The sequence below is a fragment of the Gymnoscopelus microlampas genome (assembly GCF_963454915.1).
Source record: "Gymnoscopelus microlampas genome assembly, chromosome: 21".
In the NCBI taxonomy this organism is placed as follows: Eukaryota; Metazoa; Chordata; class Actinopteri; order Myctophiformes; family Myctophidae; genus Gymnoscopelus; species Gymnoscopelus microlampas.
In genome coordinates this window covers 35,702,578-35,709,476 of record NC_139958.1, presented here as the reverse complement: position 1 = coordinate 35,709,476, position 6,899 = coordinate 35,702,578, and the positions used below count along the sequence as shown (strand labels likewise).

The 6,899-nt window shown below is 41.7% G+C and overlaps 1 protein-coding gene across 1 annotated transcript in view; it reads left to right on the top strand.

Moving 5' to 3' along the window:
* Positions 1-6,899, top strand: part of dnajc21 (DnaJ heat shock protein family (Hsp40) member C21) — a 218,275-nt gene that overhangs the window by 97,126 nt on the left and 114,250 nt on the right. The window lies entirely within an intron of this gene.

The following is a 6,899-nucleotide window of genomic DNA, read 5'->3' as shown; positions in this document are numbered from 1 at the left end:
AAGATGCAGTGTTACAGAGAAATAAACAAACAAACCCAAATTTCAGAACTTTCAGAAGTTTATATACATATTACAAAAAATATGTACAAAATATATACAAAACATTACAGTCAGATATTGCCAAGAAGCATTGACAGAAAAATTAACAGACATTTCAGAAATGTATATACAAATTAGAAAAACTATATACAAAACATTATAGAGTCATTATGAGCTGAAGCCCTTGATGGCTGTAGGGGCCTGAAACCAAACGTAGTCCTTCCAGTCTGGCATCTCAGTCTGGATGCACCTACAGAAGGCAGTGTCAGATGACAGGGCAATAACTTGCTTTTTTGCCCGGGTTGGCACTTTAAAGTTCAGTTGAGGCCGGAACCAGTCAACACCGCATTCCCTGTGAGCAAGAACCAAGACTCTGGTGGATGTCAGGTGCACAGGTGCGGTGTCGGACAGAATATCCGCGACAAGAAGTGTCCGACAGAGCAGGTTGACACCTGCAGGCTTTGGTTGACTGAAGACAATGTCAGTGCCTCCATATTGATGTCGTACACCTCTTTTGGCAGGACCAGAGAGCCACCTAGAATATAATAGAATACTTGTATTAACATACAATCAAAAGCAATGTTTCCACTTTAAAAGCCATTGTGGTCCATGACCATATTAGACAATTAAGATCCAATATAGAGGGAACTAATGTCTTCTGCAAATAACCATCAGGTTTAAAAACGCCACGCCTTAATAGTCCCCTCATGACAACTGATAATGATGTATCTCTTAAAAATATTACTGAAATTTGAAAATGGCTACCTAGTAGCAGAAGAACACGGGGCACCTGGCTGAGGCAAAACAGCTCTTCCAGCTGTTCCAGCAACAAGTCCAGCTCCTGAAGGTAGGAAATGGGACAATATGAAACTTTCATGTGGCCAAAATAATTGTGACTGGGGGGAACATTAGCCAAAAATATCAGATCTACAAGTTCAGAGCTTGTAGAGCTGATATTTATTTGGGTCCAGTGAACACGATAAATTACAATCTCCTTCATATGATTATTGTGAGCATTTTTATCACGATAAACCAGTGGTTCTCAAAGAGCGGTCAAGGGACCCCCACTGTTCCATGAGGGGGTTCTAAATCACTGTTTCCCAAACAGTGGGTCGAGGACCAATTTTTATGGGTCGTGAGTAAATATCCTCCCCTTTTCCGTTTCCTACATACAAAAATCACACCTAGTGTGAAGTGGGCGGTGTGTGGTCATCACAACATGACTCACTTAAAAAAAAAGGATAAATGACTTTTTTTTAAGTCCATACTGCTATTCATAGGGCTGCACATGTGTCATGTGTTTCGCTAGCCAATCACAGTCCTGAATTTGCAAAGTCAGCCAATCACATTACAGCTAGTGGTGATGACACTAGCTGTAATGTGATTGGCTGACTTTGCAAAAGTATAGATTTGCATTGACTGTGGAAGGGTTTAGGGGTGTAGACTGCGTTGTAGACTATTGGCCAATCACGGTGCAGGATTGGTCAGTGTCCAAAACTCACTTATAGGGGGCGGTTACACCGCCCCAAAAAGGAACTGACAGTGTACAAATCAATTTGCAAGAGTTATGGGGGTTATGGTTTCATCCTTACCTGTAGGTTGCGCTCTCTCTTCCTCCAGCCCAGGTCTGCTGACCGCACTGATCTACAGCTCGCCTCCTCCTCATTCTAGAAGACACAGAAAACACATTTCCAGTCAGCTAAAAACAGTGGTGTAAAGTAACTAAGCACATTTTCCAAGTACAATTATGAGGTACTTTGGCTTTACTTGAGTAAGTTACTGGTGGTTATTACTAAATAGCCAGAGGTAACTGAACTCACCTGCTTTGAAGCTTGACATGTCTTCAGCTGCTCGTAGGGCATGGGGCATGATCTCGGTGACAAACTGACAGCAGCCGTGCAGAGTCACAGTGCCTTTGAAGACCACATCTACACGAGCCTCCTCCTGCTGTGCCCCTGTCACCGCTTCAGCATCACCATCACACTTAGAGGGAGTCACGACGGGGGGCTCGGGACCCTCAAGGCCGGGGCTGTCATCTTGTTGAAGGTCATCTGTGGAAAAGATGTCAATAAGTTTAAACAGGTTTATTCACAACAAGCAGCTTGGCCGGCACAGCCAGGGCTGTCACGACCATGGAATTTCACTTGATGATTAATTGTCATACAAATAAAAGTCACATTTTTATTTGTCTTTTATTGGCACTTTTTAAACAAAAGAAATCTACTCAAAATAAAGAATGGATGTACTATGACTAAACCATATTTAATAAATGTATACTTAAAATTTTGTTTTAACTATCAGAATGTATCGGAATCTGCAAGCTCACGATGCATTGTGTTGTGAGAAGCTCACAACGCGTCGCCAGACTGGGATTCCAGAGATAGAAATCGGATCAAATAAGAGGGGTCCTTGAACTTAAAAAGGTTGAGAATCAATCTGGTCTACAGAGCAGTAGGATAACTGGATTATCTTAACGTTAGCTACATACCACCATCTGTGTCTGTCTTCAACGATGCTTGTGATGAGTTGTTCTGAACTCCGTTCTGAACTCAGGTGATTCTCTGAAGAGACATCTTCTTCATCATCATCATCATCATCAATGGTGACATCAGACATGGTGACTTCCTGTATTGAAGACTGGAAGGAGATGTTGGAATCCTCTGCGTCAATGTCCTCTACTGAGAGGAGCGTGTCAGAGAAGGCCTCCTTCGTGGAAATATCTGCCGCTTGTTCTGGAACAACTTGAGATGGTGCCTCAACTCTGACCAGCTGTGATGGCTCAACAACGGCTACTTTGGGTCTCGGGTTCAAAGTTGTTTCAGTTGAAGGTTTGGTTGCTCCAGTCCTCCTCTGGGAAGGAGAAAAAAGTAAACAAAACAAATGAAAATGCATTATTCTTTAGGGATAAACTATTAGCCAATTTGTATCTTGTAGTTTAATAATTAATAGAAGAATACTGTACAGGAGTAGATTTGTTGAAGGAGAAACAACGTTTCGGTCACTGATGACCTTCAGACCGAAACGCTGCTTCACCTTCAATAAATCTACTCCTGTGCCGTGCAGTTCGGCAGTGTGCGGAGTACTGCGGACGTATTCTTTTATTATTGATGTGCACTTTATTTGCCTACGCACCTGCTCTTAAGCTTTTATTCTAGGAGTGCCAAATTTTTTCTCAACAGTATCTTCACTTGTACTTTAAATCACTGGTTCTGAACATTGAATATATGCAATACTAGGGTGCAGACAGAGACTAGCCAAAACTCACTCTGGACTCCAGGATCGCAGCCCTCCACACCTTCCTATCCAGCATTAGGAGCTCTGCAGTGTTAGCTCCAGTGTTGTGCCACAGTGTGTCTACATAGGCGGTGCACCTCTTTCCTCTCCTAGCTGCACCTTGGGTTGACTCAGACAGTGTAAGCATGCTCGTCACCAGTTTCGAGTACCTGACACAGTGCCCTGCCAGCCTCATCCTTCTCTCTCTGACTTTGTCCCCGATTCTCGGGAGGACTTTGTAGAAGAGGTCCACCTTTCTGGTGTGGTCCACCAATGGTACATCAATGGCCATTTGTAGCATTACAACACTACAGACATCATCCAGGGCCTTTTCCTGTTTGGAACCAAATGGAACATTAAATTAGAGGTGTGTTACTCTAAGATTTGTACAATTGTTACCAAATGGAACCAAATAGACCCATAAGGGTTCATTTGATTCCATTTTTCTTTTAAATAATAAAAAAAAAATGTATCACACTGGGGGTCCTTGAATTTTGAAAGGTTGAGAATCAGTGGTTTAAATATTATTACCTAACATTCAAAAATGTCCTTTATTCTGTCTTCTTTACAAAAAATAAAAAATATATGATAATGATCTGTGTACATTGTGCATTGTCAATACACATAATTAAAAATAAATAAATAGAAACCGTTGCAAACAACTGTCAAGTTAAAATCCAAGGTTCAAAATGCACTAAACATCTACTTAACCAATGTTCAATAGATCAGAATACACTTAACCAACGTTCAAAAGATCAGAAATAGACTTACGTTCAAAATATCAGAATACAATAACCAACGTTCAAAAGATAGAACAACCAGCTAACAAGAACGGTACGGCAACCAAAACTGTATACATACAGTACATTACATACATATAATAACTTAATATAAGCACCCCCCCCCCCTCTCTCCTTCTTTTGTACATATTTCTCACTCTTCATACCAGTAACCTGTAAACTGATTGTATGACATCCTATAGTAGTTGTGTATATCTGTCTGTCTCTTATATGTCATCATGATTTGTGTGCGTTGTAACGGACCCAGGACAGGGAACCTTTAATTTGAAGGGAAACAGCGGAAGTGTGTAACGGACCCAGGACAGAGAACCTTTATTTTGAAGGAAACAGCGGAGGCGCACCCGCGCACTGAGAGCGGTGCACTTATCAAGGCCAGTCTAACGTGAGCGGGGGAGGGGAGCAGCACGGAGAAATGTTTGTTTGGCACGGAGCCACAAGATGAAAGGAATTGTTTGGGAAACTGGATGGACCAAAAGGAGGAAAAGTGAGTGCCACCAACAAATGAAATGAAATGGAAATGGATATGGAAATGGAAATGGAAATGTGATTTGGATTTTAACTTTGATACATTTGTTTTTAGTGATATTCCTAATGAACTGTTATTGATGGATGGACATGCCACTGGAGAAGCACCCGGTTTAATTAGCACCTAGCTGGAGAGGGAAAAAGGTGAATGTCTCTTATTGTTGTGTGTTTTATTATTGTTGGTATTTTATGCTATATTTGTGGTTTTTTGATATGCACCTTTTATTGGCTATATGGGACATGTGTTTTGAGTCATGACAGTTTATTGATTATATGTTTATTTATGCTTTCTTTTGTCCCTCCCCCCCTTTGTTTCAGTTTTCACGTTGATTAATAAAGTAAACCACTTACAAATCATCAGTTGAGCTTCAACCTCCTTTATGCCCAGCTGGGACGCTACAGTGAAAACTTTACCTACACGGCCTGCTGAAAACAACTACTCTACTCTACCCCACTCTACTCTACAAAGCCTGCTTCACGGTGATCAGTAACATAAACAAGAAATAGCCTACATAACAGAACATTGCACACACCTTTTGGAACAAAATGAAATAAAGCTTCATACAGAGGAATGTGAACAATTTTCGGACAATGCTTTTTAAAGGGTTTCCAAGTGTTACATGATCTGCATATTAAGGTTTTCAATACTGTGAATATTTTTGGACAATGCCTTTTTAGGGTTTTTAAGGTTTCAAGGTTTAAGGTTTATATACAAGGTTTTAATGCTGGGTTTATATTGTGTTTTACTTTTGTTGACGGTCATTTTCGGTCCTTTATTTCGCTGCACTGTCACTTTATAATTTATTGTGACTCAAAATGCCAGAGGCAGGTGTTATGGCAGAGGGGTCTGATCTAGACCAGGCACTGCAAGGGCAACTGGAAATTGTTAAAAAGGAAATTCAGGACTTAAAAGATGAACTCCAAAGGGAAACGGAACCAGCCAAGAGACAAAACTTAAAGGAAGAGATTGAAAATAAGGAACAAATGGAAAAGGACCTACAAGCTAAGCTTGATGATGAAACCATAAGCCCTACTCGCCGACGTGCTACTCGTATACCAGTCCCAACAGAGAAAATGCTTGCATTCCAAAAGACAATGGCAGAGAAAAAGACCAAATTGCTCCTCAGCATGTACGAAAAATGGAAGGTCATAGTACGCACCACCAGGAATCGCCTGAAGTCTAAAATTCCGGAGAGTGAACTAGGACCATTTATTGAAGAACTGGTAAAAAGCAAGGAAAATATCGTAGCGCTCTACCTCGATATTCGAGACCATTTTACACCAGATGCCAATATAAGACAAAAGGTGGACGCATGTGACTCAATCTCAAAAGACCTTTTGAAAATTCTCTATGATAGGATGGTGGATGAGGATTTTGATGAAGCAACGGAAAACAATCGGCTTCACGAACTGCGTGGCCGTGATTCTTCTCAGTCCATTTTTGGCAGTCTGTCACAAGTCAGTACCAGGAGTAGTCGACATTCCAACGCCGCAGATAATCGCATGGAGGCAGCAGTCGACCTTGCGGTAAAGGAGGCGGAATACAAGGCACGAGCAGAAGAGCAGAAAAAGAGAACCAGTATAAGGGATTTGGAGGAACATCTAGAGGCTCAGAAGGGAGAGCTGGAACAGCTACAAGCAGAGCGGGAGATCAAAGTAGCTCGAGCTAAATTGAACGCATATGATCAGGCACAAGAGGGGGCAGCCACATCAAATGTACGTCCAGATGTACTTTCTCTCACACAGGCATTTCAGAACAGTATGGCCCTTAATAGACTTCCCGAGCCATTTATATTTAACGGAGATCCCATCACCTTTATTGAATGGAAGGCTTCATTTAGCTCACTTGTCGACCAAAGGGTTATTTCGCCAGCAGAAGAACTTTATTATTTAAAGAGATACGTGGGAGGATCGGCACGCAGGGTTCTGGAGGGCACCTTCTACAGAAGTGATGGGGAGGCTTATGGCGAAGCTTGGAACAGATTACAACTTCGTTATGGACAGCCCTTTGTTATTCAGAGAGCCTTCAGGGAAAAACTGGCGAGCTGGCCTAAAGTTCAAACTAAGGACGCCATAGGTCTCAGGGAATTTGCGGATTTTTTGAATGCCTGTAAAGACGCCATGCCCCATGTCAAGGGTCTTGATATCCTCAATGACTGCGAAGAAAATCAAAAGATAATTCAGAAGCTACCTGATTGGGCAGCTTCCATGTGGAATCGACAAGTAGCTCAACGTCTCCATGACAACAAAGATTTCCCTAGT